General features: G+C 45.9%; 1 protein-coding gene and 1 long non-coding RNA gene across 2 annotated transcripts in view; one reads left to right on the top strand and one right to left on the bottom strand.

The window, feature by feature from the left end:
• Nucleotides 1–12,753, bottom strand: part of GATA4 (GATA binding protein 4) — an 84,799-nt gene that overhangs the window by 70,730 nt on the left and 1,316 nt on the right. The gene's annotated exons all lie outside the window — the stretch shown is intronic.
• Nucleotides 6,653–12,753, top strand: part of LOC126961128 (uncharacterized) — a 49,556-nt gene continuing 43,455 nt past the window's right edge. The window contains exon 1 of the long non-coding RNA XR_007728196.1: nucleotides 6,653–6,879. This is a non-coding gene — a long non-coding RNA (uncharacterized LOC126961128). The remainder of the gene's footprint in view (nucleotides 6,880–12,753) is intronic.

Here is a 12,753-nt window from a genome sequence, read left to right as displayed (position 1 = left end):
GCTATTTTGTTAGTTTGTTTGTTTGTAAAGACGGGGTCTCGTTATATTGACCAGGCTGGTCCGGAATTCCTGGCTAGAGTGACCCTCCCACTGCCTTCTTGCTTGGCCTCCCGAAGTGCTGGGATTACAGGCCTGAGCTAGAGCCACCACACCAGGCCAGCCCCCCCACCGCCTTTTTTTTTTTTAACTTCCATCCTTATTCCAGAATTAGTCTCTTTCCTCTTCTGCTTTTACAGCCTTTATCATATTGTATTTTAGTTTAATCTCTCTACACATCTGCCTCTGTATATACCTCTTTCCCCAAAACTTTAATCTCCTTGAAGGCAGAAATCTTATATTTGACATCTTTGTATTTTCCAGTTTCTAATTATAGTAGACTTTTTTTTTTAAGTTTGCTGAATTGAATTTTAAAAAGTGGAGTTTCCACTTTGTCCTAATACAGTGTAAATCCCCATCCTTGATGACTGAAGATGTGGTATCATGGCTGTGGCTGAGACGCGGGTGCCATGGTCTCTTCCACTGTGTGCAAACACAGAAGCTCACATGCAGAAGATGTCACGTGGTACCTCATCAGCACCTTCGTCCTTCATTGGTGGATGATTATGGCCCGAGGTACCTTTGGCCCATTTATCAGTCCTGAGACAGCCTCTCTCTGACACTGATGTGGAGCCCTGGAGTTGCAAGGGACTTCAAGGATTCTTGTCCAATCCACTCATTTTGCAGAAGAGGCAATTAGTACCCAGAAATAGCTACAGAGCCCTTTAGAGCCACACACCTATTTAGCAGCACAACCAGGACAAGGTTCCCTGGCACCCTGGTCATACTCTGTTCTTCCATTTCAACTTGCTACTATAGGAATTGATATCTCCCCTCTATACATTGACTCCCAAGGCCAAACTTCCCTCACCCTGATGCAATCACTAGGGTGAGAAGATCAGAGATAAGGCAGCCCTGGGCTCTGGGGCAGAGCCTAGAAATCTGGCAACCTGGTTAGAGCTGCTGCCCATGCCCTTTGCAGGGCACTGGAAACAGTGACCTTGGCCCAGTCAAGGGTAGGGGTGAGTGAGGGCTTGAGGATGAGGTAAAGGGAGATCATAGACATTCAAAGCCACAGTTATTCCATGCCCTACTTAGACTGGGGATAAACCAAGCCAAAATGGGCACCAGGCACATATTGTATCTCTAGACTGAATATCTTCCTAATGGTCTTGTGGACTCAGTCTTCAAAATAAAGAAAAGAAGGTAGTCAAGTGTATGTGGGGCATAATGGGTGGATCCTTGTTCTGATTCTCATTGTTTATTGGGGGTGATCCAATGTCCTGGATGCCTGAAACAGGCCCGGTGCATGCTGCTGTTCTGGGTAATCATCAGTGATATACACATTCACCTGTAATTTCACATAAATTATGTGGTCACTCTATGTATAAGTCATTTGAATTTGCTGAGCCTCGGTTTCCCAATATCCCAAGTAAAGGATTTTGAGTAAACCCCTTGAGTAAATGTCTTCCCATTTATTTTTACACTGGAAAATGTTTCAGTTTTATGGATGCAGAGCCCAGAAATAAGTGGTTACTGGCCTGAAGAAACAGGCCTCATCCCTGGGGAGAGACAGTGAATTGACCCACGGAAGGTTCCAGAAGGTGTCTTGCAGCTTCTTGTCTGGGCAACTAAGAGCAAAGTCACTTTTTGGATTTGTCGCTGCTTTGTTATTGACATTGAATTTTGGGTCTCAGGTCCATCACTGGAAGACGACTGGGAGCAATAAAAATATAAGGTAAACCAACCTTACTGAATAACACATGAGAATTCATTAGCGCTCACCTCCCAAATAAATCATCAGTTGATTTTATTCATTTTCTGCAGACATTACAAATATTATAACTGCTATTGCCCCCATTGGTCCCTCATCCATCTCTCCACCAGTTTGTGCTTCAGGGGATTTGGGGATTAGGTTCTTAATTGGGGCCATCAATTCTTTGTCTTATTTTCTGCCTATGAGTTTTCCTAACCCTCTTCTCATGATAAAGATATGTCACTGGGGAGAAGGTTGAGGCAAGGCCACCTCCTCAATGTGTTCCTAGTTGTGGCTCCCCTAGTCACACCAGGCAATCTTCACATTCCCTCCTGTCCCCATGCACACACTCCCCCTGACACCCACTGGCTCTGGGCATCATATAACGTCCCCACACAAAGATTTATAGAGTTGAGATACGTGTGTGTGTCTGTGTGTGTGTGCGCATGCACGCACACATGTGTGTTTTATTTTGTCACCTCATTAGGTTTAAAAATTTCTTGATGGCTGGAATATCATTTAATAATTCTATAATCTCCTACAGTGGTCTGCACAGAGTAGGTACCCAATACATACTCAAAAGAATGAATTAATGATTGAATATGTCTGAAGGTCAAATATAGAGCTCTGTATAAGAAATGTGCCTATTTGTGAAATGCAAAAAATTTTCCCAAATATTATTCTTTTTCATATTTCAGGAGATGTCCGGCATAGACGCATTATAAATGTATAGCTTTGAAAATCAATTTGTTTTTTCACTGTTTTGATCTCACGTGTGTGGGGGGCTCTTGAACTGCTATTTGCTTCACTTTATAACTTGCACCTTGGAGAGGTTGGATGATAAATGAGAGATGAATAATTCCTTATTGCTACTTATCTGCCGAATCTATAAACTGGTGTCAGCATTTACTCAGTTGGGTTTAAGCTGTGCCTGGTATACTTATTAACCCACTTAAAATAAGCCATAAAAATGGGCTTGGTAGAAGGTAATTTTAACTAATTTTAAAAAATGACATTGGTCATTTTCCCACCAACTCATGGAGTGACCTTTGGCAAATCACTTAACCTCATTGGGCCACACCTTCAAAATGAAACGGGGGCAGGGCTTGATCAGCTCTAGGAGCCTTGTAGCTGTGTTGCTTTTTGATTTTTGGGTAAGTAAGGGATCCCAATGAAACTTGTCAGAGCCATTATATATCAGCTTATGTAGACAATCTGCTGTATCCTTGGCTTTTCTCTGGAGGGTGAGGGAGGCAGCACTTGGTAGTTAGAGCAAGGCATTTTGAGTTTAATTCTGTTACTTATTAGTACTGTGACCTTTGGCTTTACAACATCCCTGAGTCTCAGTTTTCTCATCTATAAAAAGGGGGAAATGCCCTAATAATACACCAATTACCCTAGAGAGTTGCTGTGAGGTTCAAATGTGACATATGTGACAGCACTTTGATAAACCACAACTATTATTTATTGCCCCCAACTCACGGATGAGGGCATAGAGCAGTTTGATTCAGCAGTTTGTAGCAGGGCCAAGAGGAAGATTGCTTGACCTCCCTCATTCTATTTTGATTACAGGTGGAAATTATTACAAAATTGTACAAAGATGGAGCACCTAGGAGACTTCTCTGGGAGGGGGGTTGGTCTATGGATGCCTAAAAAAACCTGTGCCTGAGGAGCCATTTCTGGGAACGCTAAATGGTACAGCGATAAGAAAAACAGTCAACAATACACTGACCCACCCACCCCAGAATGGCTAGCTAGCAGAGAATGGAGCATTTTTCAAAAGCAAGGGAAATTTGTTCCCTCCCAGCTGTGTCCTCCTTGCTTCTCACACCCCTTACTTTGGGAGGCGTCCTCTCCACATCAAGAACACTGCTCAGGCTTTGGAGTTGGTCCCCTTCCTAGAAAAGGGGAAAATAAAACAACTGTGGTTGACGATTTTTTTTTTTTTTTTTTTTTTTTTTGAGACGGATTCTCACTCTGTCGCCCAGGCTGGAGTGCAATGGTGCAGTCTCGGCTCACTGCAACCTCTCCTGCCTCAGCCTCCTGAGTAGCTGAGATTACAGGCGTGTACCACCATGCCCAAGTAATTTTTGTATTTTTAGTAGAGACAGGGTTTCACCATGTTGGTCAGGTTGGTCTCGAACTCCTGACCTCATGATCTGACTGCCTCGGCCTCCCAAAGTTCTGGGATTAGAGCTACCGCGCCCAGCCTGAGGATTTTGTTTGTAGAGAATTAAGTCAACAAAGGTGTCTGGAACTCACCCCTGCAAGAATCATCCCTCAAGAAAGTTCCTACCACTATACCTGTGCAGTGCAGGGGGCTGGAAAATTACATGAAGATGGCTATGGTTCCTGTCTGAACCCTGCTTGCCTTGTAGATGAAGAAGGAGAGAGATGAGCTTAGGAGGCGCTGGATCCAGTCTTCAGAAAATTCTGTGGTTTGCAAAAATTCTATTCATACTACATTATCAACAACCACCCACCCACCCAACCAACAAAGGCCAACCTCAAATTTTTTTTGAAGTGTAGGACTTAGAGAAAGAAAATACCATTATTAAATGGTATTTTAAGTTTATATTTCATACTATATTCAGAATGCAGTTTATTTGCTAAATATTTATTTGCTAATTAATAAAAGTTAATTTGGTCTTTATATTAATGTTACTTTTATCTTCTATTGACTGGGATGTGCTACATTAAGATTAAAAAAAAAAAAGACCCAGTACAAGATCTTTTGAAGGTCTCCTAAGTTTATGGTGGAACCTAATTTCTACTTCCTTTTGTGACCACTCTCACCCAGCCCCATCCCGCGCCCTGCTTGTAAAGCGGGATGGAGGAAGGCATCTGCTACTTGTTCCTCTATAAGCGCAAACTATTTCAGTTTCAAAACTGGCACCTGACATTTGTTAAGAGCTGTCTTGTGATTCATTCAGTCTGCAGTCCTGTCCTTCACTTTGGCTCTCTTGCCTTCACACGGCCTTCCTTTCTGAACACCTGGCTTCTTGGCCACCACCAAAGGTCTGACTTTCCTCCCCAACAAGTCTCCTCCTTTTCTCCCTCCCTGAGGTCTGAATAATCAGCTTCTATTTGCAGCGCCCCTACCCCCCACCACTCTGCACCTGGCCTCACATCCCACCACATCCTCCTGCCAGAAAAGGGAGTCGTGGAAGAGGGAAAAGTTACAAGAACGTAGACGATTGTTTTCAATTTCAGAAACACTCAAGGTTGCAAGTGAAATTCTGAGACAATTTGGACCTGAAAACATTTTCTAAATGGGGAGGGGAATCTCTTCCTTGTGGAAAAGTCACTCCTACCAACTGTGAACATCTCTAGCCTGGAATCAGGAGTTCAGGGCTGTTCTTGGAGTTTTGAGTCCACTGAGTTTTGGGGACCCTAAAACTGAATCCTCTGGAACAAATGCTTTGCTATGAAAACGCAACAGTCATATCATCGTAGGAAGCCTGACGAAGGCTAACATGTCTTGGATCTGGCCAATCTTCCTCACCTCTCTCAAAATATTTCTTTATTCTACTTTCAAATAAACACGAGTTTGTCTAGTCCATTTGGAAATACAGAAAAAAATAACGGGGACAACCAAATCCATCCTTAGCCACATTAGGCAGAAAGAATTGGAAACATTAGTCTTCTCTCTTCTCTTTCTCAATTGTGATAGAAGTTTCACAATCTACTTTTTATTTCTTAAGAATCGAGATTTTTCATGTCATTGCATATCTTAAGAAAACATCATTTAATGATCATGTGATGGATTTAGTATAGTTTATGTAAGTAAACTCTTATTGTTTAGAGTTTTGGTTATTATCTGGTTTTCACCTCAATAAATAATGTTTGGTGCATCCTTGTCAAATCATAAATTTTGCTAAGTAAAGCATCTTGTAAACCTCTGATTATTCCCTGAGGGTAAATTTCTATTACCAGAAAAAGTGGGTCAAAGAATATGACCACTTTTTGGGTTTTGAATGTCTATTGCCAAATTGCCTTTCAGAAAGGTTGCACTCACAATTTCCACAACCACCAGCAGCAGTCAATTTTGGACAAGCTAAATAAACAAACGTATTTATCAATGTGTCAGGTAAATTTCTACCTCTTATTAGATGTATTTAATTACTGAAGAGTTTTGAAGTAATAGGTAAAGAAGCAAAACACACAAAGCCAAACAAAAATAAGGAGAACATTAGTGTCCAACTGAACACATGGTTATCTCAGGGATTAGGACAGTCTGTCTGTCTTCTAAGGTTTATAAGGATTTTAAAATATAAGAAACTGAAACACAGAATGTTAAGTAATTTGACCAAGAAAACCAGTGAGTGGCGGAGATGGAATTCAAATCACATCATTCTAACACTGGAGTCTAAACTCTTACACTGACCTAGGGACAATGTACATTTAGGATCTTATCAAATATAAAAAGGTTCCAGAGCATTCTTTGTAATGAGTTTATGGTTCAGAAATTGCCTTTTGTGAGCACACATTATAAGGAGAAATTTTATCTTTGAAAAAGATGTCATCTTCAACTTTTGAGAAGCACATTCCTTCACCTTATTTTTAGACTATGCTGGAAATAGAAGTGAAATAACATGCTCAAGGTCACCCAGCTTGTAGGTGTTTGTGTGGGAACTAGAATCTAGAATCCAGGCTCTGGCAATTCTTTGGCTACTGCCTATAGTGTTTTCTCTCACCTTGCGGCAAATACCCACCACAGCAACAGAGGAAGACTGGCTTGACTAAGGCCCACAGCGTCTTCAAGTTTCAGGGGCTTTAGTGTTCAGCAACTCAGGGATCTCCATCACCAGGGCAAAGCTGATGGGAGCCGTGGCACAGCCCGGGTGGAGGCCAGCCAGCTATGGTTGAGGACATGGGTTGCCCTTGGGCAGGGGAACCCTTACTCTTGGTGCATAAATCCGGAGACCTGGGAGTCACAGCAGCATGAAGGGCTCAGCAGTCCACGTTTAGGCGTGAGCAGACTAAGCCCGTTTTCTCCCAGGGAAATTATTTCCCGTTCGCCGGGTCACTTTCAAAGGGGAAACCTACCCGGGAGCTGTAGTTTCCTGAGCTGGCGGAGAGTGCAGGTAGGGGCCCGGCCCAGGCATTGTGGAGAGGGATTCCTGCACTGAATGGAAGGCTGGACTAGATAACCCCTGGGGCCCTTCCAACGCCAAACATCTCCGATTTGTGTGTCTTGGGGCAAACAAGTGAGCAGTTGCGGGACTGAAATAGTTGATTTAGCGTCCCGCCCCAGTCCCCGGCTTTAGTCCTCATCTTGGGCAAATAATTTAACCTGTCAGTACAAGGCATAATGCCTAGCGCAGAGGAAAGCTTGGTAAATGTTTGCTGAATGAATGAATTAAAGAATGGGCGGATGGATTTAGTCTCCCTAGTCTGAAGGAATACTGGTGAAGGTTGGAATCGAACCGCGCCCCTTGATGGATGAGTTTGAATGAGACAATGTAAAGCACATTGAACTTCTTAAAACAAAAAGAGGCCGGGCGCGGTGGCTCAAGCCTGTAATCCCAGCACTTTGGGAGGCCGAGATGGGCGGATCACGAGGTCAGGAGATCGAGACCATCCTGGCTAACACAGTGAAACCCCATCTCTACTAAAAAATACAAAAAACTAGCTGGGCGAGGTGGCGGGCGCCTGTAGTCCCAGCTACTCGGGAGGCTGAGGCAGGAGAATGGCGTAAACCTGGGAGGCGGAGCTTGCAGTGAGCTGAGATTCGGCCACTGCACTCCAGCCCGGGCGACAGAGCAAGACTCCCTCTCAAAAAAAAAAAAAAAAAAAAAAAAAAAAAAAAAAAAAAAACCAAACAAACAAACAAAAAGATCCCTGCAACACAAAGGGATTCTGCTACTTCCTAACAGTCATAATGGGTAGAATTACCATTTACCGGCATCAGCAAGCATAATACGCAGTGGTGAGTTTTGATTTCGCACTAAACTCTCTGTTTGATTAATCCCCCTGCCACCTATGGGGCAGACCTGCGCCTCCCAGGGCCGGGTGGAGCACGCCAGCCCCGTCTCTCCGTCCTCCCCCGCCCCGGATAAAAGCTGAGGTCTAATGGATTGTTCTTGCTGCTGTCCAGATTAGATAGCGAGCCCCTCCATTATCTTTGCTGGAGCAAACCGCAGTGGCCACCACACCAAGAGCTTTCCAAGGCAATCCGGCGGGAAGGTTGGGAAAACCTAGGGGGTAAGAGAGACCAGAGAGCTGTCGAGAAACCCCCGCGCACCGAGGCTGTTTCCACCTCAAGGCTCTTCCCAGAACTTTTTCTGAACCCAAGGTCTTGTCCCCACACCCACAGCATTTAACAAAGCAGGTCCCCGGTGTGGAAACTAGCTACTACCTACTGAATTCTAACTACTACCTACTGAGTAGTTCTAAGAGGTAACTGTTAGACTCTGTATCAACCTTTGAGAAGTGAGAAGGACTATTGGATCACACCCCCTCCCCACATCGCCACGACCAAGAAGTGTTTTGCACAAACGGGGACTACTACATCTGACCAGTAGGATGGTAACTTTCCTAATTTTTGTTGTTCTGCAATCAGCAGAGGAGACACAGCTGACTTTCACTCCTTCCTTCTGAATTTCTCATGGTCAAGTTTTTACCTATTAATAATGTTGTTTCTTCAAGAAAAGTTTTGTTAGAATTTTTTATAAGAGTTAAAGCTTTAAGTTTCTTGAAGGGGAAAAAAACTTCTAACGAGCAAAATCTTGTCTCCGTTTTGTTGAAAATGAAAAGCATCTACTATCTATTAGCACTATTCAGTGAAATAAAATTCTCATGTGTAATCTAACAACAAATTCTACATAAAACAAATAATAAGCACTCAAAATCATTATTTATCTACAAGGAAAGACTAATTGTTCTATCATTATTATGCTAGAACTACTGTGATCTAACAGAAAGCAAATCAAATCTTAGCTAGTGAACAGGGAAAAGTTATCTATTTCTACCATATCAGTTTCCTGTTCAATCTTTAGAGTTAGTGGAAAGCTACAAATAAACGATGTAGCAGGAGAAGCCATCTGACACCGTTTTAAAAGATTCTACATTTAAGAAATTCTGCATTGTTTTTGAGTGACTCAACCTTGTCAGACACCACCTAGTGCTTGGAAAATTATTTATAATGTGCCATTAGTTAGAGATAAAAATTTAAGAAGTTTCTTAAAGGCAAATAAAATAGCTACTGTGCAGTTTAATATCCAGAAATTAATTCACAGACAAGAAGCCCTTTGATTCATCAAACAAAACAGCTTTATCGAGTAACTTCTGTATGCAAACATCAGAATGAATAAAAACGAATTTATTGTGAGGGGCAAGGACCTCAGGTTGGGGTGGGAAAAGACGCAGCCAGACGCGGACCAAATCTGAAAGCGCAGAGTATGCCTGGGAAAAACTGCAGTTCCTAAATCAGCCGTGTCTGCCCACGGCCAAGAACAGCGGGAAAGAAGACAGGCAGGCAAGGAGAAAAGAAGAACGACTGCTATGGACAAAGAACAAAGTAAGCGGGGAGGATTTTGACTAAACAAGAAAAGGAAACTTTGCAACAGAATTAAGGAAAAAGAGAGAAATGAAGAGAGAAAGGGGATGAAAAAAGGCTAGGAGAAGAGAAGACACGTTAACAAGACAATAGCAAACCAATAAAGAAAATTGTTAAGAACAGCGGGTGGGGTGGATGAGGGAGAAATTATATCTCAGTATCTAAAGAAACAACAGCAGCCGTTCCCAAGAGGGACCTGCCTCATCGACCCCCGCAAGCGCCGCACCCAGTGCGGGGACCCGGCCCCGGGTTCGGGCATCTGCGCGGGGACCCGGCCCCGGATTTGGGCGTCTGCGAGGGGATCGCAGCTACGGCCCCCGCGTGGTCCTGGAAGCGTCTGCCAGGAGCAGTCTGCCAGGAGTTTTTGTGAAACCTAGGGGGACGAGTGCTGGAAAAGTGTGGGGTTAGGGCACAGGTGAGAAGTGGTGAAGACAGTGCTCTTTACCGGAACCGCAGCGTGCAGAGGCCTGGAAATGCAATCGCTCCCAGACAAACCCTAAGTCCCCAATCGTCGAGAAATGCCTGCCTCCAGATCCCGCGCGGGCCGGGGCCTGTGACTAACACCCGAAGGTTCTTCGAACAGACCGGAGCTGGCGATTTCCTGGGCTCGGTTTTTGGGACCACGAACCCTGCGAGCCTGGGGTGCCACCCATGCCCCTCAAAGTCCCTCCAAACCCGGCCAGAGAAAGAAGGCATTAGATCTGTGCTTTGCAGACTGGCGTATGGGATTCCAGGGTACGGGGTCTCTCCGCAGGGTGATATTGAGATACCAGCAGCCTAACCTGGGGACACAGTGGCCTTTTTGATGAAACACCGACTGTGATCCTCGGCCTCTTTAGGGGTCTCACACAGAGAGTCGCAACTGAGAAGAAATGGGTCGGGGGCTTCGCTGTACGTCTCGCTGCCGAGAGCGTGGGGACAGCGGCGTCAGGGCGAGCCGGGAGAGGGGTGGGTGAGCACCTCGCATCCGGAGAGGAGTGCGCAGAAGCCGGGCTCCCCTCGCCGCCCCAGGTATCAGTGCGCAGCGGCTGGAGGACTCCGCGCTCCCCAAGTGGGGGTCTCTGGAGTAACGGGCAACCAGAGACACGTTCCTAGAAGCTCCAGGCCTGGCCAGAGGTCACGCCACCGACCGCGGCTCGGACCCTGCTGGGCATGGCCTGGGCTTCCTGGCCCACCAGCATGCGACCCCGAAGGACGTGGGCGTGACACCCGTCCAAGGTTACCCTGCCCATGTGGCGCCAGAAGGGTCGAAATGCATCCAAAGCAATCTGGCTTCGGCCTTGCCAGGAACGGAGAGGAGAAGAGAGGGAGCTCCTTGGCCTCGTGGGCCGAGGGCGGGAAAGTCGCAATGAATCCGAGGGCCAGGTTAGTTACTTGCAAAGATCCGCGGGCTCCAGGGCGCGTTGTCGCGCCTGTCCGCGAGGATCTTCCCAGCCTCGTGCTGCTGAAGTAGCCCGCTCCACCAGCACCGTCTCGTCTCCCACCTGCCCACTCAGGCTTTCCACCAAAGATTGAGCCGGGGGTCGGGACATTCGGGACGTTAAGCGGCCCCAGAGCGGCCTAGGTGGGAGCGGCGTCATTTACCGGCGCGCGTTATGTTTTCCCCGCGGGCTGCGCGCTCTGATTGGGAATCTCCCTTGGGAAGACCTGCGGCTGTAAGTCCTTTAACAACCGGTCCAAGCCCCCTGACAGGAGACCCCAGCGACGTGACTTTGAGCCGATTAACTTGTCCCAATCTTTCTTCTCATCACGCAGGGAGTGGGAGAAACAAAACCCCAATGCAAAAAGAGTTTGTAAACTATTCGGCGACACACAACAGGGATTAAAATTCATGGCCAATTAACAATACTGTTACCCTCTTCCTCATTTTCCCCACTTAGGGACACTTCTCTGCCTGTTGGTGGTGTCTCTGAGGCTTCTGCGTTACCATTATTCGGGGGTCTCCATCTCCCTCCAGACCCCAACCTCGTCCCTGTAAAAATGTCACTTTCCATTTTTACCAAACTCAGTGCAGGGCTAGGGCAGTTTGCCCAGGACCCGGCCCACTTGGGGTTCGCCGGGATACTTTTAAGGCCGCGGGTGCTTGGCTGTCCTGGGGTCAGGCAGGGGAGGGGCCCAGGCCGAACGCCCAGCTCCTCTCCCCGGCTGCGCGCCCCGCAAGCGGACCAGGGCTTGGACCCCAGCAGTCCTGGTTCCTTTTCATTCTGCCCCCAGCCTGAGCGGGCTCCACTCTTCTCCCTTCCCGGCCCTCGGCCCGAGCCTGACGCCGCCTAGTTTATTGACCTTAGATCGGCTTCGGGGCTTTATCAGACCCGGCTGGGGCGTCCCGCCGCGCACGCCCTCCACCTCCAGTCTTGCGGCGCGAGCCCCCTTTAAGCTTCTTCTAGAAACATCCCCTTCCTCCCCCATCCCCGAGTCTGAGAACCTGCAGAAAAATTGCCCGAATTCACGCAACCGGGGAGATTCGAGGCAGGGCCTTCAGGGCCACGGACATTCTCCTGTGTCACACTTTTATCTAGATAATTCAGGGGAAAGTGCCCCCCCCAATTATTCGGATAATTGCCTCGAATCTCCACTTCGTGCAGTGTTTAGACAATTGGAGATTGATGACTTGAATTTAACCCTAAAACCTCTCCTCTCCTCTGCTCCAAGCTCTAAAATATCTCTGAACTTTACACACGCAAACTCTAATTTTCTGTCCTATAAATCACTTGGCAAATATAACAAGACATTAGAAAGCTATTTGAAATTGATATTTTATTAGGCTTGAGACTAGAACAGGGAGAAAGAGTAATTTATAAACACTTCCTCAATACTAAGCACACAAAATTGTCTTTAAGGCTCCCCTCCAATCGAACTTGTGACTGCAAAATCACTTTCAGAGACAAATTCTTAGAAGAAAAAGGAAATCTGTGGCAATGATTATGTCACTAAAAACGAACTCTGTAAAAAGAAGTTCATAAAGTGGGACTTTCAAGTATCCTTTACTCTAGATTGACTTATCAAAATGAGACCAGCAGAAACAAAACATTTCTTAGTACTACAAATACTACAACAACTACCGCTACTACTACTTAAAAAGCCAATCCAATTTTGTGATGATAAATCACAGGATTCTAGCAACCTTACATAATAACAGCTTTCCCTCAACTCAGATTGGCCCGTCCCTGCTTTTCCCAGCTAAAACCCTTTCAATTTCCCTTATTTTTGGACCGCGTACAGAAGAGCAGGAATATCAGCCCTGGGAAAACATTAGCAAGGGTAAGCAAGCCAGAGAGTTGGGCAGGGGAAAGATAAGCAACGCAGATGAGTGTAAGTTTTGTGAGAGCTTTTCAATTCACCCCCTGGAAGCCGGCGGGGCTGCTGGAGATGGAAAGATAGTCAAAGGGAACAATTTTCT

The sequence above is a fragment of the Macaca thibetana genome, chromosome 8 (genome assembly GCF_024542745.1).
Source record: "Macaca thibetana thibetana isolate TM-01 chromosome 8, ASM2454274v1, whole genome shotgun sequence".
NCBI classification, from domain to species: Eukaryota; Metazoa; Chordata; class Mammalia; order Primates; family Cercopithecidae; genus Macaca; species Macaca thibetana.
This window is presented reverse-complemented; position numbering and strand designations above follow the sequence as displayed.